General features: G+C 32.2%; 2 long non-coding RNA genes across 2 annotated transcripts; one reads left to right on the top strand and one right to left on the bottom strand.

Moving 5' to 3' along the window:
* Positions 1–3,051: 3,051 nt before the first annotated feature.
* Positions 3,052–11,994, bottom strand: LOC139517586 (uncharacterized). The gene is made up of 3 exons (XR_011663165.1): positions 11,183–11,994; positions 4,485–4,572; positions 3,052–3,778 (listed from the first exon to the last, which is right to left on the bottom strand). It is a non-coding gene; the product is annotated as an uncharacterized lncRNA (long non-coding RNA).
* Positions 11,995–16,838: 4,844 nt separating this feature from the next.
* LOC139514509 (uncharacterized) lies at positions 16,839–21,553 on the top strand. The gene is made up of 3 exons (XR_011662630.1): positions 16,839–16,963; positions 19,450–19,542; positions 21,424–21,553. It is a non-coding gene; the product is annotated as an uncharacterized lncRNA (long non-coding RNA).
* The last annotated feature ends 5,333 nt before the right edge of the window (positions 21,554–26,886 follow it).

Here is a 26,886-nt window from a genome sequence, read left to right as displayed (position 1 = left end):
AAGTCCAGATCATTTTACTTGAATTCAAAATATTTTTTTTTAAATTATAGAATTCCGATGCAATGTTTTGTACAGTGATAAAGATTCCAGATAACGTCAACTACATATAAAATGATAATAAGATGAAATTCTCCAAACAACAATATTCGAACACAGTTTAATATGGTTACACACTTGAAAAATGTCATCCATTCTCTTGCATCTTCGTATTTGACGGATTTTCCGAATAATTTTAATAAGGAAATTATCAAATGAGCTATCATCACAATTTGCAGAAACATTTCCATGGATTGACATGTAGAAGCATCATTCCTGTCTGTAGTTTCAGTAACTTTAAATACCAAGATATCGCAAAAATATCCAAGAAAGATTCGTATAAAGTACCGGTATCCAAAGGTATGAACACTTGATAGTCCAAGTTTAGAGACTCCTTTCATAACATAATCTTCGATAACATCGTTCTCTCTTTTCTGAGAATTCTTCCCGTCTGTTTTCTTGCCATTTGTTACTTGCGTCTTGTCATTTGTTACTTGCTTTTTGCCATTTGTTTCTTGCTTCTTGTCATTTGTTACTTGCTTCTTGCCATTTTTCACTTGCCCATTTGCTTGGTTTGGCTTAATCTCTGATGATTTAGGCTTTTTACCAATAGACCTCTTTCCCATCTTTTCAAAAAGGATATTTGTCTTTCCGATTGTAGTTTTTTATATACCAAAATTGTTGCATAATTTTTAAAATTAAATTGGAATTTTCCTTATTCAATTACTGGTAGTTCCAAATTAAAAGTTGCATAAATATTAAATATAACTTGTATTTATTATTCTTAGTTAGTTGGAATATTTTTTTATCTACACATGAATTCACATATTGATTCATTTTCGAATTTGAAAAGTATTTTTTAACGTTCTTAAAATAATTTCAAGTGACGTTACGTCTTTAAATAATTACAAGTCAATTATTCTTACCATAGATTTTTTAAAAATCGTATTTTTTTATAACCATAATAGTTAAATATAACTTCAATACCTTCACGACTCATTGGCTATTAATATAGCTGGTAAAAATATACTTCCTTTATAAAGTCATAAGTAATAAAGAGACTATGTCAGGGAGCATTGAGCCTTGAATGGAATGTCATTTTGTTTTGTATAAAATTGGAATTAAACAAATTGTATCTCATAAGATGCTTGCCAAAATATAACCTAAAACATAGTAAATACATTTTACAAAGTTGAATAGGTAATCAACACTGTAAATTAAAAGTAAAATAACAAAAATATCGAACTCCAAGGGAAATTCGAAACGGAAAGTCCCTTATAAATTGGCAAATCAAAAGTTCAAACACAAGTTGTTTTTATACGGCTGTATAATTGCACGGCTATGTCGCCGTCAGCGTCGTCGGATTTTTTTTTTTTGTATAAGTGTATAGACCTCTTTGACATTATACCACAAGGTTTTATGCCACAAAATTAAAGTTCAGATTGTGGTGTATTTTTAATTGTTCCATCCGTGAAGGAATTATTAATAAACGACTAAAACAAGGATGGACTTTCTGGTTTCCGGACAATAGCTTGAGTATAAGTCAATGGATCTCTATGAAATTGTACCACAAGGAGATATACCAAAACAGCAAGGATAAGGTTGATTTGGTGGGTTATCGCCGTTTAGGAATTAAGGTCTAAATTCAACCCTTTTTTTTTTTTTTTAGCTCACCTGACCTGAAAGGTCAAATGAGCTTTTCTTATCACTTGGCGTCTGTCGCCCGTCGTCGTCGTCTGTTAACTTTTACAAAAATCTTCTCCTCTGAAACTACCGGGCCAAATAAACTTGGCCACAATCATCACTCGGGTATTTAATTTAAAAATTGTGTCCGATGACCCACCCTGCCAACAAAGATGGCCGCCATGGCTAAAAATAGAACATAGGGGTAAAATGCAGTTTTTGGCTAATATCTCTGAAACTAAAGCAATTAGAGCAAATCTGACATGGGTTAAAAATGTTTATCAGGTTAAGGTCTATCTGCCGTGAAATTTTAAGATGATTCCGACAACCCATTGTTGGGTTGCTGTCCCTGAATTGGTGATTTTTTAGTTTTTGGTTATTATCTTGAATATTATTATAGATAGAGGTAAACTGTAAACAGCAATAATGTTCAGCAAAGCAAGATCTACAAAAGAGTAAACTTTAGTAGCAACTTCACCTGCATATGGAATATACATTTCCCAACTTATTCGGTATTCAAGAGCTTGCAGCTCCTACTCAGACTTTGTAAAACGTCACCAATGTCTGAGCAGAAAGTTGATGAACCAGGAGTATAACAGTCTCCGGGACAAGTTTGCAATTCCGCTGAGTGCAAAAGTTGTCACCTTTATTTTTGGAGTTAAGTCAAAACAAAGTTGATAACTTGGTTGGTATTGGTTCCCTGATATTTGTCCTAAAATTTTTTGGATCTAGCACCACTGTTGAAAAAGTTATGCCCCTTTTTTCAACAATTTCCTCAGAGGAAAAGTACTTTTCCTCAAGGGAAATCAAATTTCCCTGAAGGAAAAAGATTTTTCCTCAAGGGAAATTGTTTTTTCCTCAAGGGAAAAAGATTTCCCTTAGGGAATTTGCTGCATAATTATTTCCTTTGAGGAAATTCTATTTCCTTAGAGGAAATTCTTTTTCCTTAGAGGAAATTCTTTTTCCTTTGAGGAAATTTGCAGCTTCAAATTTTCCTTGGAGGAAATACTTTTTCCTGTGAGGAAATTTGTAGCTTCAAATTTTCCTTGGAGGAAATACTTTTTCCTGTGAGGAAATTTTTGACAAACACTTTTCCTTGGAGGAAAATTCAAGACAACAAATTTCCTCTAGGGAAATCATTGTTCTTCAAATTTCCTCTAAGGAAATTTCTGAAGATCAAATTTCCCTTAAGGAAATGTTTTCCCTTATTTTTACTTGTTGAACATTTCTTCACTACACCATGTATACAAACAGTATGAATATAATTATTACAAGACTGTATAATTGATGCAAATGATATTTAAAACTTTAATAAATGTTTGACTCAATATTTTAATGACATTGAAAATAATACAGTCTGACTGTTTAGATCTAGGTATTGTTTATACTTTTTTTTATAAATTTAACTTTGATTTATAATTTTTTTTGGAGCAAATGCTTCTATTTTCTTTGTAATTGTTTCAATGCGATACATTAATAAGCAACCAATTTGAATGTCATACCATTTGTGGTGTTCTAAAGAATTTGTTTATATATTTGCAGATTAAATAATAAAATAAACACTTTTCGTGTTATTTTAAATTAGAATTTCTTCTGTTTCAGCTTGTGTACAGTTATTCAATCCACTACGTAAGAATTCAGTGAATACATTATTCCATTCACTAAACAATTCCCTTCAATTCTAAGAGAAATCATTTTTGCAAATTGTTCTTCAATGATCTTCTTCTGTATATTTGATATGAGGGAGCGATGTAAATGAGTGGATAAAACTGGTGTTCCTTTTTTCAACAACAAAATAGTATTTGTTCAGCATTCTCCTTTCTTTTGATTAAGATATGTTGTTGCTTTTATGCAATAGTGTTTTTGTGTATCTATGATAGAACATTTTGTTTATGGTCATTATCATGTGATAATGTTGAAATTTCCTATTTCTTTTTTGCAGGAAAGCACACATTCCATTTCAAATTAATCCAATTATGCACTATGTAAATAAATTTCAACTATAAGTTTCCTCTTCAGTAATGACCTATTGATCATGAAAACCAAGATGTCTGATCACCTATAAATACACAAAATAAACAAATAAAATGTTATAAATGGAGAGAGAAACAGCAATAAATGTTTTTCATGTGTATCTTTCCTTATTAAAATACATTAAGTAAACTTGAACTCGAGAAAAAATAAATAACTGCGATGTAGACTAGAAAGTATAAAATGCCAAATAAAGTATTCACGAAAAATTAGTTGATTTACAGAAGTCAAGTCCGTGTTTGCAGGAAATTTACATCATTGGTTGTCTGGTGGAGAGTTGTCTTATTGGCAATCATACCACATCTTATTTTTATATAACCTTGCCATATTCCTATTGTGCCTGTCCAAAGTTCAGAGCCTGTAGCTTTTGTCAGTTTAGTCTGACACTAAAATTTAGTGGTTGTTGTTGTTGTTGTTTCATACCGGTCATATTTATTTTTTGTAATTTATTTTGTTATAAACTAGGCAATTACCATGATTAGTTTTACAGTTTGGATTGTTTCAATGTTTCATCTTTAGGTCTTTTATAGCTGCCTACTTTGACTATAGTATAGGGTATGGATTTTCTCATTATTGAAGGTCGTAACAGGCCTACAATTGCTTTCTCAAAGCCATGATAGTTTTCATATTTAACAATATTTAATATACCACATCTTTTAATTTTTATAGTAATCATGATACTAGTAATCATCTTTCAAGTTCAATAACTTTTTTAACATTAAAAGGTGCCTTACCATTTAGGTTTAGTTGGCTTCTGCAAATTTTACATTGCCTATCATTTCTGCTGTATATAATTTCTCTGTATCTTCTATAGTTCTTGTCCTGTACATAAAAGAGTAAAAGTTGAATGACATCTTGCATCAATATTTTTTTCTGTTTAATGTACATTATGTATATTAATGTGTGTTTAATAAAAATCTAAACCATGAGTGCTTGATAAGCTTCTTGCCCTTATAGCTGGTCTTTAAGCTTTAAATGAATTTTAATGATCGACTAAAAAACTATGAGCACTGCGCAAATAAGACCCCTGCCCTCCAAAAAAACAAAAAAACATGCACAAACAGTGGTATTTATTGACATAAAACATGTATATAATTTGGCTCCATTTATAGATATATATCTCAAGTGACTATAAGTTTAAGGCTGTGATTTTTTTAACAAATCCATAAATTTCTAAAACCTTTCAAAGTTTTTGAAAATGGACAATTTTAAAATAACTTTGCAACAACTAAAGTTCCTTAACTCTGCATCTTATAAAAAAATATACATGATAAATAGGGAATGATACTCCAGCTTGCATATTATTCAAAGTTTTAAAGGAACATAACTGAAGAACGGTAAAAGTTTTACTACCAAAATTTGAAATTGATCTGATTAAAATTGTGATAAAAAGTATTTTTTTAAAGTTTAATAAAATTTGATTGAGGGAAACTTAAGTTAGAAGGCCGAAACATTTTTTTCCATTTTTAAAGAACATAACTATAGAATTTAGTAAAAAGAGACACTACCAAAATTCAAACTTAATCTGTATTTTGTGATGATAAGCATTGTGTATTGATTTCATAACATTTGGTTGAGACAAACTAAATTTTAGAGAACAGGAAACCAAAAATTCAGCATATTTTCCCCATTTCTAAAGGGGCATAACTCTGATACTCTAGTACAGTAACACTGACATCACCAAAATTCAAACTTGATATGAGAATTGTGATAACAAGCTTTTGTAAAAGTTTAATTGAATTTGGTTGAGGCAAACTAAAGTACTGTAAGAGAACAAAAAACAACTTTGGGACAGACGGACAAACGATCTGACAAGTGTTAAACATTATGCCCCCTCCACTTTGGGTCATAACAATAAAAAGGGAGTTTGTCAAGATATAAAAACAATTCACCAAAGTTTCATAAAAATTTGTGAAAGCATTCTTGAGACTATCCTAATCCCAAGTCATGATAGTACAATGACATAAATCAGATTTTTTTTTAAATTAAAAGGAAAATTATCATGTTTATGTGATACAAAAATAATTCACCAAGTTTCATGAAAATTGCTCAAAGCATTATTAATAGTATACGTACTGGAAAAATCCCCCCTTTTATGAATAAAATTCCTAACTTTAAATTAAAAATTTTAAATCCCTAAAAATTAAAAAGGAGCTTAATTATCATGATTATATCAATAGATAATTCACCAAAGTATTATGAAAGTTTTATGATTAATGTATTCTAATTCCAAGACTATCTAAGACATGGTTTGTTTGAATTAAAAAAGTTGGAATAAAGTACCTGCTAGAATTCAGGAGAATTAGACCAAATCAGGCTATCTTCTAGATTATCAGTCAATTGACTGTAGGCGAGTGATATGATAGCCAAATTCACATTTTTAATGCACCTACCTAACACACGGCTAAATTATATATCACTGGAAAGCTAAGAATGTGTACTTTCTAAATATCCCGGTCGTCAAAAGAAATTATGGTGCATTTTTTTTTAAATCGAGGTCAAAGGTCATGGGTGCAATTTTAATTCAGGGATACTTCCAGTAGAAAAATCGAGTCAAAACAAATGCAAAAACGAAATATTTTTATAGGAATGCTGTATTACTGTTGGGAAAATATATTTCTATCATAGTATTAACTAATTTTGGTTGATTTTAACGGTAACGCATGTTACGTAACGTTTTCTCTCGGAGTCTTTGAAAATCAACCATTAAGTCATACAAATGTATCTGTAGTCGCCCTTGCATTATCTTAATCTTATAATACCTCCATATCATTTGATTGCACGTATATACAAACATATATCTGCAAATTTGATATAAATAATAAGAAACAATATATTTGAAGCAAGGGGAAAATATAACATATGACGTATTTTGAATTGTTCAGAAAAGTCCCATGATGAGCTGTACTTTAAAATTGAGGAAGCCTATGGTCTCATGTTAGTTTGAAAGCCTACCAACCGCTTCAAGATCAGACAACCATAGGGCAGTTTTTTTATTATTGTTATGCAATATGTTGAGTCTGGATCATTTCATTTACATCACTAAATGAGACCAGACTCAAGCTAGCTAAATCAGATATGATAAGAGTACTAACTAACATTACTAAAATGAGTAAAGTGCTACTAGTATATTTATATCAACAAATTGACAATTTTAATATAAAACATCACATGGAAAATATTATCACTCATTGTACGTCAAACTGTGTTTGATTTTACTTTAGTCGGCCGCCGTGCATCTTGAGATATCTAATTAATCAAACCACACTTGACAAAGTAGTTTGTACTTTTTTTTAAATTACGCTAGTGATGACGTTCGGCTACTTTGTCACTAAGTATTACTTATTTATATCTTGTTTCACGGCTTCAAACGGAGGACAAGGTTATCCTAATATTGAACCTTTTATTTGGCTTTCTTATGTTAAAATCCCGTTAGCGTATAACCTTAATGATCAAAACGTCGGACCCTTAAGTTGTCGGAATATTGCGATATCGGAATATTATAGCTTCATTTTAACTTGTAATCTCATCATTCTTATCGGTCAACATATCCATACAAAGACAACTTCCTTGGCATGGGCATATATCAGAACAGCAGAGGTTTTGCTCAAAGCGGACACAAGATCTAATATATACAGATTGAATTAATTTTTGGGAATGTACATGAGGGATTTGTCAAAGAGACACCAACCCGTTCAAAAAGCAGGCAACGACCGAAGACCACCAATGGGTCATCAATGCAGCAAGAAACTCACAAACCCGGAGGTGTTCTTCAGCTGGCCCCTAAACAAAAATGTACTAGTCTAGTTTGAAATGATAATGGACATCATACTAAGCTTCGAAATATACTCAAGAAATTAAAATAAAAAATCATACAAAACTAAGAAAGTCCAGAGGCTCCTGACTTGGGACAGGCGCAAAATTGCGGCGGGTTTAACATGTTTTTGGAAATATCAACCCTCCCCGATACCTAAACTAATGCGTAAACAGATCAAACCATGTAGAAAGTTGGATGACATCATACCGGACCGATGTTGCCTTTTAGCCAACCAAAGTCATACGGAGAACTTTTATTGTATCTGTAGTTACATGTAGGTCGACATTGTCTTGGATAAAATTTTGACCCCCAGAAGAAAAATAATGCCATGTAGAATGTATGCCCCATTTTCAATTTTTCTAATCTCCTGATCAGTCAAACTTGTTAATAGTTATCAAAGAGGTGTGTCCATAAATACGGTGCATTTGTAATGATAAACCTAAATGAAAAAGATTTTAAAAAAATATTTATAGATTATATACATTCTACTAAAGCCATACATCTAAGAACTTTGTCAATAGGAATATCGTACGCTTTATTAACTGCCGCAGATGCGTCATCATCCAAAAGACAATACAGAAATGTTTTTAAAGCAGGTGGCATAATTGCAATTGAATAATCCAGTGAAATTTTTTTAGATAATGGATATTCATCTGATTGGGTTACAATTTTACCCTATATTTGCTTCCGTAAAATACTAGTAGCTGCATAAAGTGCTTGCAACCAGTTTCGCAGTCACTGCTCAGATCTTTAAATTTGACAGACTGTATATCACAGTCATTTTAAACGGGTAATTTTCCGTCATAACGGCATAAGACAAAATTATAGAGCTACTGTATACAATATTGGATGTACATTGGCCTTGTTGAGGCTGTATACATGTAACTATAAATTGACCATATATTTTTAGTTTTTGTTGAAGCTGATAATATGTTTTGTAGTTTTCTCGGTGGCGATCCTCAGGCAGTAATTAAAACCCGGTTGACTGATCAAGTAATTAAAGTTGTTAACCAGAATACTTCCTTATGTACAGGCACGTCATCTTTCATCGTCGAAATGTTAGTAAAAGCTGTTTTATGTTCAGAATTACATAGCTCTTTACTTTCTGATTTCAAATTTTGTAGCAAATATTTAGCGATGCAAGCTCAATGGTATAAAGATTTAATAATAAAATTATCATGAGTTATTTTGTAAATCAGATCATTGTAGGAGATATATGTAGTAACACTCAATACAGCTTGAGTTTGCTCCTTAGAGGATACCTCATGAAGTTGTGTAACTTGCTTATAGGCTTTATACATTTGCAAAACAGAAGATGATAGGTTATGCTTACTTTTGAAATATTTATAGCAACTCTTATGATATTTGTATTTTCAAATGGGATGCTTTCATTTTTTTCATATTCATCGACCAGTCTTCTGTAAACTCCATCTTTTCGTTTTCCCACTGCGGCAATACAACTGTATCTTCATTTAAGTGTTTAACTACATAGTTTCTATGTAGTCATGGTAGTAAATACATGACAGACTATGCATCTGTGTCAATCAATGGATAGTTTTTGATTAGTTTTTACTTTTTAGCATAGAAAGGGTTTCATCGTGAACTGGACTGTGAAAATTTGACACGACTCGGAAGATTTTCTACAATTTTCCGATACGATTCCTTATTTAGAAAGGGGTGAGTTCTACAGAACTCAAAAACTATGTTTTACTTTGATTTGATCTTAATTTCGGACGATATTATATCTATTTAAGCTACACTGAAGTTAGAGATAGAAATAGAACCGTTTAAATATGATTTATCGTACTCTAATAGTACTATTAAGTACACGGAAATCGACTAATATATTCAGTAAAAAAACGATAACGAAATAGATAAGGGATTCCGGAAACTATAGTGATTTTACCCAACATCATAAAATAACAGAAATTCGTGATTTTAAGAAATGTTGAGATAAAGTGTCTTGATCTTGAATGAAAAAACGATAACTGATGAGTAATTTGTTGTGTTCTAAAACGGATAGAGTGCAAAAGCATTTAATAAAAATTTAATTGTATATCCGAAAAGGTCAGGATTATGAAAATTTTCGTACAAAATGTCAAATATTTAGAAGGAATGCAAAAGCATGCGGACTTACAGTTGTAAATATTGTTTTTCATTATTTAAGAATCTAATTCACTTAATTATTCTGTCTAAAAGAAAAGATACGACTACTTTCCTTTGCTTGAAAAACATGTCGTAATTTTATAATTTTCAACTAATTTCTGAAATAAACGTCAATTTTACAAAAACTGCACCGTACGATTTTGTGACGACCGGGCAAAAATCAAAGTTAAATCATTATTCTTTCATTTAAAAAAGAAATTAGCCGTGTGTTAGGTGGGTGCATTAAAGTCCTTAACTAGACGTCTTTTTCAAATATTACACTCGCCTACTGTACATAGAAAAGGAATTTTCTTTTTTCTTTTTTCTTATTTAGCTATTTGTTATCTCTGTCCTTAATATATATACTGAACTAAGCCATTTTTTCACATATTTTTTTTGTTTTTTCTCTCTTGTGACTTGTTATTTAACATAACAAAAAAAACCAAAGGCAATGAAAGAGAAACTGACAATGCCAAGGCAAAACATAAGATGCAGAAAAGAAAAACAAAACAAAACACTAAGCAACACCAACATCACCAAAAAACTAGTGTTGAATTCATGTGCTCAGTCAGTCAGTGAGAGTTCGCAGATCCTGACCTACTATATCTATGCTTAAAAACCTAAAAATCATATAGTTCTTAACATATTTTGTAAATTTATACTTGATTAAAATGTTGTCATAAATAGCATAGACACCTCTGAGTTTTGAGAACCACATGTGTTAATTGTGCGAGTATAATCATTGATAATCATGCACAAGATTGACTTTTAAAAGCCTATATATTGAAATTTTCTGAAAATATTGCATGCATTTATTAATATGACCAATTTCAAGAAATGCACAAAGATGTGAGATGATTTAGATAATTGTAATTTCAGGAATTTACAGTAAAGGCTTTTATCCTCACTGCATTTTGCACTTTTCCTAATTCAGGAGCCAGAAGTTATGGCCTTTGTGACCTTTGTATGATTTTTATTTTAGTTTCTTTTTTTTATATTGAAGAGTTTAGTATGACGTCCATTATCACTCAACTAGTATACATTTTTGTTTAATGGCAAGCTAAAGCATGCCTCACAGGCACGGATCCAGGGGGGGGGGGGGGCTGAAGGTTGGACATGTTGGAACCCCCCTTTCTTTATTGGACGATCAATGCATTTGAATGGGGACATGTAGTTGGACACCCCCCCCCCCCCCCCCCCCCCAAAAAAAAAATTGTCCTGGGTTAGGAACCCCTCCTTTATATGACTAGATCCACCCCAGTCTCAGGTTGCGGGATTTTCTCGTTGCAATGAAGACCCATCGGTGACCTATGGCTGTTATCTGCTCTTTGGTCATGTTGTTATCTCTTTGATACATTCCCCATTTCCATTTCCATTTTCTTTTCGGTTCTATTATAAATATTAGAAACGAGTTTGGCGCCTTTACAAAAATATAATTGTCTGTGCTGATAGGGGAGTATGTGTGCATACCAATATTTAAATTTTCTAGGCCTTCTTTTTGAATATTTTGTGCATTTCTTGGTAAAATACTGTCAGACCTCGAGTGCTGTTGTTTTACAAAAACGGTCAAGTAATGTAGGGGAAAGAAACTAACTAAAAAGACCAAAATAAGCCACAACTAATGGGGGTCTCATTGGGGGTTCTGTTCACGGATCCCGCTTAGTTACTACTTATTTTTTTAGATTCTCGCATGATGCCATCCCGCGTACACTATGTAAGTGAACAATTCTGCTATTTTTGTAATTTCTCATGTCCCGCTAAACTTCATTTCGCGTTTTCACGGCACAATAATTTGAGGGAGGATAGGACCTTTATCGGGACTGCGGGATCGGGTGTTTTTAAGCTCTGGATTTCGGGATTGACCCTTTCGGGATACGATAATTCTTTTTTCGAATTTCGGGACCTCTGGATTTCGTGTTTTTTTAAGCCCGGGATTTCGGGATTTCGTGTTTTTAAGCTCGGGATTTCGGGATCAGTACCCCTCCTACCCTCCCTCATAATTTGACTTTCATGTGTCACGTTTACAAAAAATACGCCTCGACAATCCCGAGTCCCGCTCAGACCCCCCTTATAGGTACATAATGAATAGTTTACTATGTAGTCAGTAGTCGGGTCAAATACACATGTATACACTTTTAGACGACCTTAGATTCATTTCACAGCGAAAATACTCATTAATATTGAACATTTTAGATCACTTTACATTTAGATTTTATAACTTTTAAAATAAAGACCATATAGATTTAAGATCATTTAATCGAAAGATTATAATTTGTCAATGCGCAACTGTAACCAGGTACTGCATTTTTTTTTTGCATGCGTTAAGTTAAAAGTGCCGGTAATAGAAAAGCAAGTTAAACTTCTCATCTGGACTTTTTAATAAGTCTGTATACCGGACCTCTTCTCTATTTTGGGATTGAAAAAAAATCTAAAGTTAAAAATGCGGTTTTGAGCCTATTTCTTCTTTTTAATTGGGTAACACGTTAAGCCATTAGTGACACTAATATGGTATATTACCAATAATAAGGCCATATATTTCGGTGTGTAGAAATACCGCAAAAGACTTCTTAGTGCACTAAGAAGAAAGTTTTTGCATTAAGGACACTAAAACGATGTTTTAAGATCACAGCGAACATGAATTTTAGAGGATATGATTAAATACCTCAAATCTATAAAGTTAGGTATCAATAGATTTTGTAATTTTGAAGTTAAATGACTTTTTAATCAACGCCTGCCACTCGCCACGTGACCAACGGTTTATTGCAGATTCCCGAATCATCATGTTCAATCAACCTAATCCAATAAACAATTGTCTTTTGATCGTTACTTATTGATTAATCAATGGTTGTTAACCTAACGGTTTAGCGTGGTATAAATTCAAGTTTATGAAAGAAAAATAAAAAATAAATTTTGTGTTTTAAAACTTTGCCTTTGTTATATATATTTAGTTTTTAAGGAAATTGCTATGCAAGCTTTTTTTTTATTTAAAGAACCCTATTTTGAGATAAAAATTGAGAAACAAATGCTTTTGATATTTCATTTCCTTACTAACAACACAAGAGTTTACATACTATCATTATTCCTTGAAAGACATTTGAGAGTATGTGGTGTCCATGGGGTTCTTCAAAATCCGATTACAGAAGTAACATATAGAAAAACTCCAAGAGGTAAATTATATTACGTTTTAAAAAGAGAATTATAGAATAAATCATAACTGTCTTCTATGAACGATAACTTTAAACTGGTGTCAATGCTTTTTTTTAACAATTCATCTTTATTTCAACAATTGAAGATGAATACCATTTTATTTTATAATGTAATAAGCACTATGGGCAGGCGCGGATCCAGAGCTTGAAGTGGGGGTTTGGGGGAGGGGTTATGTGAGAAATGTTTAAACACTAGAGAAGTTTTCATGTTATACCAAACCATATGTTTTTCAATAAATAGCACACTTTTTGTTCATCCGGCATATGGTTACTCTAAATAAAATTTTAAGTATTAATTTTATAAGGTTAATTATTTGATTACAGATCGTATCTACCCGTTTTGCAATTGTTGTATCACTCCAGAGACATATATGTCTCTGATCACTCTAAGCAAGGATTTGTATAGGATACTATACAAATCCTTGCTCTAAGGGAGGCTAATAAAGATATATATAATAAAATATAGAGATAGCAGCCTTGGATTGTCTTAATTAAATCCTTTGGTCCTCTAATTATCAAGTTACCCTCTGGCCAATGTTATTATGACTTGTGTATATTTAAAGAAGTGTAGCGACAACGTGTCACCCTATTCAGTGCTAGATATTCAAATTATAGTAAAGATAACATTAAAACAAGAAATGGTTAATACAAAAAACATTTTAAGATTTTCAACCGGGGGTGGGGGGGGGGGGGGGGGGGGGGGGGGCTCGCTTTAACCCCCTAAATCCGCTAATGATGTGGGAAAACTAGATTATTTAGTTAACTTAATCATATGACTCTTAAGCCCGTTCTGCCATTATTAAGAAACGCTAAAGAACGGAAATGTATGATTTTAAGATTTGGAAATAAATGAAATTGGTGTCACAAATGGTATGTCTGCTTGTATTTAAAATATTTTATAAATAGATATAATGCTCATATACATAATTATTAACGGTTGTTTTACTTCGCTTATTTATAGCATTTAACAAATAACTTCGTATTCTTATTTTCGGCATCAAATAAAAATAATGGAATAAATATATTTTAAAAGACAAGGAAAGTGAATTAAAAAATATATACAACAAAAATAAGCGAAAGGAGATGTGGTACGGCTGTCAATGAAACACCTATCCACAAAAGTTAAAAATGAAGAAGATGTCAGAAATAAATTGGTCATAATTTATTTACAGTCTAAAACATCGAAGGGACTAAACATCAACCTATACATATTTATACTTGAAATGCATTTGTATATAAACATCGAATCAGAAATATGTTCCTTTCCTAATAGATATAGGAAGATGTGGTGTGAGTGCCAATGAGACAACACTCCATACAAATAACAATTTAAAAAGTAAACCATTATAGGTTAAAGTACGGCCTTCAACACGGAGCCTTATTTAAAAACATTGCTGTGATTGTTATCAAAAGTACCAGGATTATGATTTAGTACGCCAGACGCGCGTTTCGTCTACACAAGACTCATCAGTAACGCTCAAATCGAAATATTGATAAATGGCATAGTTCTTAACATTAGAAAAATGAATGAAGTATTGGCAACTGGACGTTAAGCAACCAAATATCAATCCTCACTTTTCCGTGAAGTGTTCACAATTATTTGTCTTTTTAAAAATTAAGAATGAAAAATCCCAAACTGAAAAGAGTTGAAAATACGCTATTACTTTAGAAGTAAAAAATATAGCAGACAGAATAAATACGGCAAAAACAAACAAATGAAAAAAAAATAGAGAACAATTTGAAATACCATATACATGTTTAATCAGTATACTAGCAGATTATTCACGGGCCAAGATTGAGCGAACATGAATTGCTACCGATTATACTAAAGGTGACAATCAACTTTTTGAGGCACGTGTCGAGAAAACAGTAGAAAAAATATAATTTAAAATTATGAAAGGAGTAGGTCCTTAGTGCACATTTTTGTTCTTAGTGCACTAAGGAGGTCCTTTGCGGTGTTTCTACGGACCCCATATATTTGAAGCTGTTCAAAATTCTGTACATTATAGGTACGTGTATCAGATCGGACAATAATTTTCATATATATAAAAAGAATTACTGTATAAGTTATCTAGTATGAAATAAGCTCATATAAACACGAATCCCCGTTTACTCAATTCCACCTTTATTTGTTAATATTTCTTTATCTTTTTCTTTTGATTTTATCATATCTTTTTTGTGAAATATTTTGTGTGGTCGAACATGAAATTGCCTCCGATGCTACAAAGAAAATTTGTTTAATGTCATCTGTTGCAATATATGCTAAGTACTACACGTGGACAGGATGTTCCCCAGAAAATAAGTTATACACACCCCGATATAACCCCGAGGGTACACGCTACTGTCATATGGAAAATTACTGGGTCACCTGTAAGATGGTAATCAGCCATGCAACTAATTAGGTTACTGACCATGTCACTTCAATTTAAAAAGTTTATCGTTAGATATCAAAATGATAAATTCATTTTAATTAAAAATTTAAGAACTAAAGGATTTATCATTAAAATGAAGTGAAATAATTCAACCAAATCGTATATAGATTATATACATTTTTTTTTTTATCTATGCCGGAAAGAATTGAAAAACTGTATTTATAATTTTTGATTTGTTTTATAGAAATCTGTGTAGGTCTCATGAAATGGAACTCACGCAACGCATGCCTAATTAAGATTTATAAATTTATTGAAAAATATAACAAAAATTTAGTTTTGATATAAAATAAAGTTACCTTTCTGCGCTGTAATTTATTTGATATGACATGAATCAAGCAATTTTTGTTGAGGGATTTATGGGTTTGTCCATACAACGTATAAAAAAAGAAGTGTATGTTATTAGTATTTCACATGCCTTGTTTTCGCCTTGAAGCTCATTATTCAGAGTGTTTCAGACAAGATGATGAAAATAACGTGCAAGATACTTTTTTCGATCATCGTGAAGAGACAATTTTAATTCCCATTCCTCGATGCACTCTACCCCTGTTGAATTGTATATTTATAATTCCTCGTGCTTTTAATTAGCCCCCCCCCCCTTTTCGTGGTTACCGTTATGCCAACAAATACCCGGGGCTTGATTTACATGTAAAATCATGGGCGGATCCAGCCATGATAAAGGGGGTTCCAACTACATGTCTCCATTAAATAAAGGGTGTCGTTGCCGCTGGTTTTCTGTTACCCCACCCTTTTCATATAATTTAGATGTCAAAAGTGTATACCTTATTCATATATTGTGTAGGTTAAAATGTTATCTTTTCCCATATTGTTTGCGTTTTGATTGGTGTGTAATGCAACAGTGCAATACCTAAGTGTCAAAAGAGAGTTTTTCCCGACCTATTCACATATTTTTAAGGTTCCTATATACAAGGTGATAGGACGTTCGGTTCCGTTGGAATAGGTTACCTTTTCACGCTATGCCTTAAAACTTTTCCTGATGCACAGGTAACCTATTCCAACGGAACGTCCTATCACCTTGTATATAGGACTTTGAGAGGATTCCCGAGATTATCATTTATGCAATGATTGCTCATAAAATGCTAGGGGAGGCCAACCCCGGATTCCATCCCCTTCGACCCGACACAGAATACAGATATAATTGATAATTGTTATTTAAAAGTCATATACTATAGCCACTATATAGTACTAGAACCGAACACCTGTTTTCGGATATATATATACACCACATCTTCCTATGTCTATATAGCTGATTTACCGTAAATAACTGCGAGAAAATGAATAATACACAAGTTGATAATTGTCTCTTCTCTGCTAATTTTAATGTGCATGCAATATTCACTCTGATTTACTTGTGAGACCACCGACACTAATAATAATTACCTACAAAATAATAGGTGCTCCTTTACTGGGAAGAACATTTCGGATCCGATCAATTTATTGGTTCCTTTCCCCCATTCTACACTTCTCCTTAGAAAAAATGCCTTGCAATGCGTCATAATTATCTGGACTACTAACTTACTTCCATATAACTTCGAAAACAGACTATAATCTATTTCACTGGATGAGATTGGGCTCACGGATTTTTTAATGGATTGGTAATTTTTATTTATAGCACAAGTTTACAAAGCAAGATTAATCACATTTTTCACCCGGCCTACAAATCAAATGGTTGCCTCCTTAGAGTCCTTACTGACTTGCACCTACACAAGCTAAAAAAACATATTCCTGGGGGGGAGGGGGGTGTTCAGATGGGGGATGCTTGCCTCAGTCATGTTTCTGTGATTCCCTATATAATCAACAAAATTTTTCACACAAAAAGGGGGGCAGGGATTTCTCCTTAATAAGAAATCTCTATTTTCAGCATAAACTCATATAAATTTGCCTTTTGAAGAACTGAAATAAATATGAGACGGCTAATGATTTTTCAGATGCTTTACATTAAAATACATCCATGTGACATTCACAATTATATATAGATCCAAATTTAAAAAGCTATTTTTTCAATATTTAAATAATGTAGGATCAAATCTTGATACATGTATGTAGTTGAAATTGTTAGCTTTAAACATGTTAAACATTAAAAAATGAACACCCAAAGTTTAAACCACGTTTAAACATAAGAATGACCATGTAGTCTTTATTAATGTATGCTATTGCTATGAAACTAGGTCATTGTAGGTAAACTGTCATCTATTCCCTTAAATCTTTGTTCCCAGTCACCCCAAGTTTGATTTAAATTAGTCAAGTATATCTACTCTATTAGGTCTCTAGTTTGGATAGTTAATAACTTGCAAATTACAAATGAATTAAAATCATACTCCTCCCAAATTTATTTCTAAAAAATATTATGGATGAAATACATGTAGCAAGTATTAGGGATGAAATTAAATTGGATGAAATGTGGCATTTTTTTTTGATAAAGTAGTATGTCGTCTGATGTTGTCAAACTTAATTATAGACCCTTAAGGGGCGGATCCAGTCATTTTAAAAAGGGGTGGGGGTGGGATTCTAACCCAGGACAAAAGGGGAAGGGGGGGGGGGTCCAATTACATGTCCCTATTCAAATGCATTGATTATCCAAAAAAAGGGGGGTTCCAATCCCTTGAACCCTCCTCTGGATCTGTGCCTGCCCTTTAAAAATAAAATTATCCTTATTTTGAGTTAAAGCTTATAGATTTTTCTATAATGCTTCTCAGGGGCGGATCCAGCCATTTTAAAAGGGGGGTCCCAACCAAGAGCAAAGAGGGGTTCCAACTATATCTCCCATTCAAATGCATTGCTCGGTAAAAGAAAAGGATTCCAACCCTCAAATCTATGGTCAGGTTGTTGTCTCTTTGACACATTCCCTTTTTCCATTCTCAATTTTATCATGTAGTCGTCGTTGTCCCAGGACATTTAGTTTTCGCTTAATGACTTTAGTACAAGTAATAGAAATCTATGAAATTCAAACACAAGGTTTGTGACCAGAGTTTTTGTTCAGAGTTTAGGAATTACATGAATTAGGGGCCAATAGGGGCCAATATTAAACTTTGTTTGATTTTATAGAAAATTGAATTATTGGAGTTCTTTGATATATGCCAAATCTAACTGTGTATTTAGATTCCTAGTTTTTTGGTCCTGTTTAAATTGGTCTACCTTAAGGTCCAAAGGGTCCAAAATTAAACTTATTTTGATTTTAACAATATTTAAATTCTTGGTGTTCAGATTAATATGCTGAATCTGAATATTTACTTAGATTTTTTTTATTATGGGCCCAAATTCAAGTTGATCCAAATGGGGGTCCAAAATTTTACTTTGTTTGATTTCAACAAAAATTGATTATATGGGGCTCTTTGATATGCTGAATCTAACCATTCATTAAGATTTTTGATATTTTGACCCATTATCAAATTGGTCCACATTGAGTTCTAAAAGGTCCAAAATTTAACTTTATTTGATTTCACCAACAAATGAATTATTGGGGTTCTTTGATCATGTTGATATGCTGCATCTAACCATGTATTGAGATTTTGAATATTGGACCATTTTAGAGGTTAATTGTCAATTTAAAATTTTTAAGTACTTGGACCGCATTCATTCTGTGTCAGAAACCTATGCTGCATCAACTATTGAATCACAATCCAAATTTAAAATTCAGAGTTGTATCGAGCTTGAATGTTGTGTCCATACTTGCCCCAACTGTTCTGGGTTCAACCTGTACGTTTGTATCAAGCTGAGCCATGCATAGCATTTTTATCTGATTTATATATTAATTTGAAATTTTGACAAGTGAGACACATACAGATTATACTGTTAACAATATTTCAGAGTTTAACGTAGTCAAGCGAAACAAATGTTAGAAGAATAGTTGAATCATGTCTTTGTTGTCAAATGAAAAATTAGTACGAACACAAAGAAAAAGTATGGGAATGTTTGTTTTTTAAACTATTGACCAGGGTGAAAGTCTTTGAAAGTCATGACTGGCAAAAAGTTTGTGAAATGAAATAGCACAAATATTCCATTCATTTTAAATATAACTGAATATAAAGAAAAACACAAACTGATGTTTTATAATAGTTTTTACCCTTTTTATGTTTTATAGGACAAGAAATATAGAAAAATGATGAAAAATATAAACAGTTACAATAGAAATGAGCGCAAAACAAGATAAACAGAATACATAAAGGCCTAAATGGTAAGACCACTTCTATATACTGTAAATTCAGATTTTTCAGGGAAGGGACAATTTATTGTGATTACAAAAAAAATCTGCATAAAGATCTATATAGTTACATGATATATATATATATATATGTTTCTGTTATCAAAATATGATTTCTTATTTTTGCGATACTCACCCAGTCACATTATTCGCATTACTAAAAAGTTTCGATAATTTCTGAATTACAGTAATAAAAGAAATTGCCTTTGAATGATGACTCATATAAAAATAAGAAAATGTGGTATGGTAAATGAGTGACTTATCCACCAGAGTTCAATGAAGCGGATGCAAGAAATTAAAGGCCAATCATGGGCCTGCCTTCAATAATGAGAAAACACTTCCTTTATAGGTCATCCATTAAAGATCTCAACATATAAAGATTTAAACAATCCAACTTAGTTCAACATGTACAAAGTCAATAACAATTCAGGGTTGGCAAAGTATTACCCACCCGGGAATTCCCGGGCGGGAAAACCCGGGTTTTCCCGGGCTGGGCAATACTCCCAGAAATGGGTATAGTGGGCATTACTGGGCAATATGATTTTTTAAGCTTATTTTAACACAAAATAGTAAAGACTTGTTATAGTTTCATAGTATAACAGCTAAATGCATTCTTTTTATACAGATAACCATTGAAAGTCATTTCTAGAAAATTCAATTTCATTCTCTTCTCTAGTAATTTTATATGTAGTCAGAAGATTTGCGCATTTAAAGATACCTTTTAATTACCAAGTATTGTTTCAATAATCCATACTTTGAAAAATGCATTTTATTGCAGTGTTTAAGTGAATTGTTAATTTTAATTGTCATACATTCATATTGCTAAATAAACACCCTACAGGGTCATGCCATTAACACTTATAAAATTGAAAGGACTGATTATTGTTACATAAACAAATTTGTGTTCTAATCTGAATAATTATTAATTAGTGACAGGACATATACATTATTTAAATGTGATGTTTCTTTAATACATGTAATTGTTAATTCTTAATAGGAGCTCTATTCATTTGAGAAAAAAAATGATTAATTTGCTTTCTATTTACAGTTTGCCAATCTAGACAAATGCTAAACAAACAAAATAGGGTATAAATATCTTATTAAATGTATTGCATTTGTGTTTATCACTGAATCCTCTTTAAAATTCAGACAAATATTTTATATTACCCAGTATTGCCCAGTATTACCCACTAAAACCCAGTAAAACCCGGGTTTTCCCAGTATTTCCCACTGGGCTGGGCAATACTCATAAAACCCGGGTTTTTGCCAACCCTGTAACAATTAATAAAAAAAAATCATGCCTAATATAAAATATTGTTTGTTTCTCCAATCCTGACCGACCCTGCAAAAATGGCCCTACTCATAAAATTTTATTGTCAAAACTAAGCCAAATATTATTATTTTATTCATTTCTGATTTTCGGGCTTGCCGGATCATCCGATAATATTCAGGCTTTTGGGAAAAATAAAATTATTTACCTACCTATCTACCCACACCTGGCTTGTCAGAATAGGGATTAGGGAAACAAACAATATATTAATTTAGGCCTCATGTCTGTGAGCACTCAACCTGACCATAATATAGGACAGTGGTTCAAATATTAACACAACATATGAACATTCTATAACAACTATTGCAAGTGGCTCAACTTTAAATATCACTGCAAGGCACTAAACAACGAATATTAAATCTTGGACACAAAGCACTGAAATAAGAGAACTCATAAGCATGACAAGTAAGAATATCAAATGAAAGTTTCTCAAAATGTTCATTAAAACATGATAAAATAAGCTTATTTATATTGCTGTTTTTTTCTCCATTTATAACTCTTTTTTTTATTTTGTGTATTTATAGGTCAGATATCTTGGTTTTTATGATCATCAACAGGTCCTGCAGGTCTATACTGAAGAGGAAACTTAATTGTTAATACTTTTCTACATAATGTGCTAATTGGATTATTAATGTGAAATGAACTCAACTGTGTGTTTTTCTGGAAAAAGAAATAGAAAAAATCCTACAAAATTGCTATAAACAAAATGGAGTACTATCAAAGAACACAATTGTGTAAAATGTAACAACCTACATTCATATTAACTGATGGATTATGGAGAAATTAAGAAAAAAAATAGTATCTTTGTCATGTTTGTTGTCGAAATAAACACCTGCTTTATCAATTCATGTACATGGCTCCATCATATCAAATATACAAAGAAGATGTTTGAAGAACATACGTTGCCAAAATTTATTCAACCAATTGAAGGAAGATGTCTTGTGGATTGAATTATTTATGCACTGAACTGTTATGTAGGGGGTCGAATACACAGCAGCTGAAACAGAAGACAAGTTAATTTGACATGAAAAGTGTTTATTTTATTTAATATGCAAATATGAGCACAATATTAATAACATCACAAATGGTATGATATTCATAGCATTTTGCTTATTATTGTATTGTCTTAAACATGCTAAACAGTCAGCCTTTTGTTTTTGTATGTTTAATACTCACCATGAAAATTTGTATTACAGTATTAAAGTTTTAATTATCTTTTGTATCAATAATTCAGTCTAGGAGAAAATATATTAATACTGTTTGTACTGTTATGAAATTTCCATAGAGGAAAAACATTTCCTTAAGGGAAATTTGATGTTCAGAAATTTCCCTAGAGGAAATTTGAAGATCAATGATTTCCTTAGAGGAAATTTGTTGTCTTGAATTTTCCTCCAAGGAAAAGTGTTTGTCAAAAATTTCCTCACAGGAAAAGGTATTTCCTCCAAGGAAAATTTGAAGCTACAAATTTCCTCACAGGAAAAAGTATTTCCTCCAAGGAAAATTTGAAGCTGCAAATTTCCTCAAAGGAAAAAGAATTTCCTCTAAGGAAATAGAATTTCCTCAAAGGAAATAGAATTTCCTCAAAGGAAATAATTATGCAGCAAATTCCCTAAGGGAAATCTTTTTCCCTTGAGGAAAAAACAATTTCCCTTGAGGAAAAATCTTTTTCCTTCAGGGAAATTTGATTTCCCTTGAGGAAAAGTACTTTTCCTCTGAGGAAATTGTTGAAAAAAGGGGCATAACTTTTTCAACAGTGGTGCTAGATCCAAAAAATTTTAGGACAAATATCAGGGAACCAATACCAACCAAGTTATCAACTTTGTTTTGACTTAACTCCAAAAATTAAGGTGACAACTTTTGCACTCAGCGGAATTGCAAACTTGTCCCGGAGACTGTTGTATGTCAAAGAACGTCTCGTCCTTTTTCTAAAAAAGTTCATCGGAAGGTACCCAGAACTTGTTGATAAATATTCCGTATCAACTTCACAAATAATACACGATGGTCTTGAAGTATAGATTTTGCGTACTGACGTTGTTTATCATCTAAGGTAGCACTCCACAGTTAGAAAATAAAATTAAAAATGAGCCACAAAATGTTTTATCATCTCCTATTCCTGGATTTCCAATACATTAACCTAACTGTTTGTGTTGTACATGTGCATATGTATGTAATCAGTATATTCCATAGATTTGATTTTCAAAAGTTAAAAGAGTGAAAATTAATTCCTTTTATGTGTATCCATGGCAACATTCTGCATTTATTTACCATAAAATATTGCAAAAAGGGGGGTGGACATGTCACATATCCCCCCAAAATTTGGATCAAACTAGAATTTCAATGCCTTTGAGTAATACCTTTTTAGAAACTGTTTTCATAAATCTTCCTAATGATCAAATACAAAATGGGTGTCTTTCGCCTCATTTTTTCGTAAAATCCAATCACAAAGTTCGTGCGATAAAAGTTGGAAAAAAACATTACAATAATTGCCGGACCAATGTATGGTAGGGACATGCAAATACGGACTGTCATACAGAAAACAGCCTATATTACATACATTACATACTCTTGATGTTCATATTAACCCAATACAAAGGCTATTTAAATACTCAGCTATCCAAAAATGAATTTTATTGCACACTAGCTCTCATATTTGAAAAATCCACAGGGGCCAAAATGCGAAACTACACACCTAACTGTGGAGTGCTACCTAAATAACGTGTTATATTATTCTTTTATTTGTCTTTATTAATATTACTTTTACTGTTAAAGGAGATGTGACATGATTTTTTTTTTATTTTTTTTTTTTTAAATAAATATTTATTTATACATAATTACCCCCAAAAAACATCGATAACAATATAATTATCGTTTAAATGGATAAAAAAATAAATTTAAATGTATCGATCTGTCGACATACTAATTATGCATATTTCAATCCCGGAAGTCACTCAGAGCGAGGCTGTGACGTCAGTGGTTACATCAATCATATTTGACTGACGGGTGTAAAGGCATAATAAGCGCAATTTCATATTCGAATATCTTCCAACAAAACCCATGACAGTGAATAAAAATGGTTCTGTGTTCTGCCAGTAGATGCAACAATAGGCATAAGGACAATTTGATAAAAAAAAAAATCCGTTTTCTGGGTAATCCGCAGACTAGTCCCAGGAAGAGATAGGACTTCCTACCAAGTACTAGTCATATAGACTTTGTTCCGCCCACTTTACAAACATGTTACGATCGTGACCCAGAAGTTATGAAGAATCTCGAGGGATGTCCTACCATGAAGCCAAAACTTCGTCCAAATGCGGTACCTGACATTCCATTGACACAACCAACAACAGCTTGTGAGGAGCGGAGAATGGCTGAGGGAGAAAAAAAATTTCTTCGCAAATATATTTTGCGTCCCTTATTAATAATTTTTTTAATAGTTTAGTCATATTTGTGTATAATTTTATAGCCAAATATATCTCAATGTTTAAAATTTGGTATGGTGTACCTGCGTGTACCTCACTACCTGTTCACGTGTGCAGGTGTGTACACTGAAATTGGACATAATAAATTAAAAGTCATCAACATCGATCAGAAGTTACAGGTATGCGGCACACTTTCTCTGCAGTGCTGTGTTACCTTTGAAGTTGAAAGCTACAGGTGTCATGCCCCCGGGTGGTGATATATATATGACATCGGCAATACGCACTATTGCGTAACATGCGTCGAATCTGTGTACATCCATGATCACCTGCTGGGTGCACAGGTGAGGTTGGAAAATATACTAGAGCAATGGTTACAGATATAAGTTACGTAATGCATATCTGTTTAACCTGTTTGAATAAACAATAGTCAATACCTTACTGTCGGATATGGGGGTTTACAGAATAGAGAAAAGAGGACTGACAGTGCAGCTTAAAAAAGGGGGCGGATACAATATAATGTGTTTGTGAATTTACTTAGTAAAGAATGGAGTATCTATAATAATATTAGATAAGCAAAATAAATAGAGAATTAAGAAGAAATGCTTCTAAAATAAAAAATTAATAAAAAAAAACAAAAAAAACCTGTCAGTCCCCATAACTAATACATAACCTGTAGTGGGACATAAATTTCCTTCTGAGTTTTCAAATAAAAATTAGACAGGTATGAAAGGTGTATTGCAATAAGTTATTAGTACTTACCTATTCTATTTATTTATTAAAAATCATTTTATTTCTTAATAAAAAATAAATTGTGAAGAGATATCAAGTGATGCTTTTAAAATGACAGACCATTGATGCAAGGTTATCGTGGTGAAAAATTATATGCAAAAGGGGACTTGAATGAGAAACAAATATTTTGGCTAGTGAATGTATGCAAGTCTTTATATTGCATAAGACATGGAGATGAATAACATAGTTTCAACTTATATAATGCAGATAAATCCAATTGATACAGACCTGGGAGTAGTAGATAATGTATAGTATAGACTGAGTTAGTTAAAACATATTTTACTTGCTGAATTAAAGCAAAAAGGATTAGACACAAGTAAATCATACTTATGAAGTCTTCTCCATAATACATTATAAAATTACAATAATAGTATGATATAATGGACATGCATATAAGGAAAACAGTTTATAGAATAATACTAGCTTTCATCTGTAAAAAAGAGAAAAAGAAAGTTTAAAAAGTCATATGTTTCTGTGACGGTGACGTGTGTACTGATGATGACAATGATGTTCCGTGCCAGTGACAATAACCTCTATCAAGGCATAAAAAATGTGTTTGACCATTTTATGAAATTTTGAACATGTTTGAAAATTTGAATATTTTCTTCATTCGAAAGTTCCATGTGTCCGCAAATTTTATCTAAAACAATGTTTTCGGATAGCCAGTTGAGATTATTGAATATGGTTTTTCTACATAGTGTGTATTTTGGACAAACAAAGAAGTAATGGTAGACACCATCAATATCTGACTCACAATGACAAGAAGGATCATTTATAAATTCATAATATTAGCTCTAAATAGATCATTGTTAAAGAATGAAGGGGGACATCTCAATTGCGTTAGATGATATTCAATTTCCTTGGACCGTACAAATGAAACGTTTCAATTTTACATATTGGCCTATCGTTTTTTTAATTCTTTCTGTTATGCACTACTACTGTCTGTTTTCTGTCGTGTAGATAATCCTGAAACCACTTCAAGAAGTTTACGTCAATACCATAAGCTTTCATTTTACATATGAGGCCCCTATGCCAAACTTTGTCGAAGTTGAAGGGAAGTCACAAAATACAAAATAATTTATAGACTGAGGATATACCACATGGTAAAAATATCACAAAAAATAAGCCAGTACTCATAGAACATTTTCAATGGAATTATTATGGAGGAGAAAAAGACATATGAATATATATTACTGTTTTAAATCTTAAAATCTTACTTATAATACTTATAATTACTTTTTGACGTAACTCTGTGCTTATGTATCCCTTCATACTTTGAACGACAAAATTATTTTATGATGTGACTCTGTACCTATGTATCTTGTCATACTTTGAATGACAAAATTATTTTGTTTATAAATGGTGCTTTTACTGTTAACCTACTTTTTTTTGTGATATACATTTGACGTGACTCTGTACTTGTGTATCCCGTCATGCTTTGAACCCCATTACTATTTTATTTGTTGTTCCTCTGTACTGTTTGGTCAGTTTTTGTTGTGTCTGTTTTACGTAACTGTATTTATGCATCCCGTCATACTTTGAACGACAAAATTATTTCATGTCTACCTGTGCGAATTTCAAACACGCAATTTTACACCAGTATTCAAAACCCTCCTTGACATTTTTAACTATTGTGTCTGTTTGTTTTGTTCACGCATCGGTGACAATATAATGAAATGTGATACAACTGTCATACAAGTGAGAGGTTTAGCTAGCTATAAAACCAGGTTCACTCCACCATTTTCTACATTTGAAAATGCCTGTACTAAGTCAGGAATATGA

Source organism: Mytilus edulis, chromosome 3 (assembly GCF_963676685.1).
Source record: "Mytilus edulis chromosome 3, xbMytEdul2.2, whole genome shotgun sequence".
In the NCBI taxonomy this organism is placed as follows: domain Eukaryota; kingdom Metazoa; phylum Mollusca; class Bivalvia; order Mytilida; family Mytilidae; genus Mytilus; species Mytilus edulis.
The sequence above is the reverse complement of the archived record's forward strand: the minus strand, read 5'-3'. Positions and strand labels throughout refer to the sequence as shown.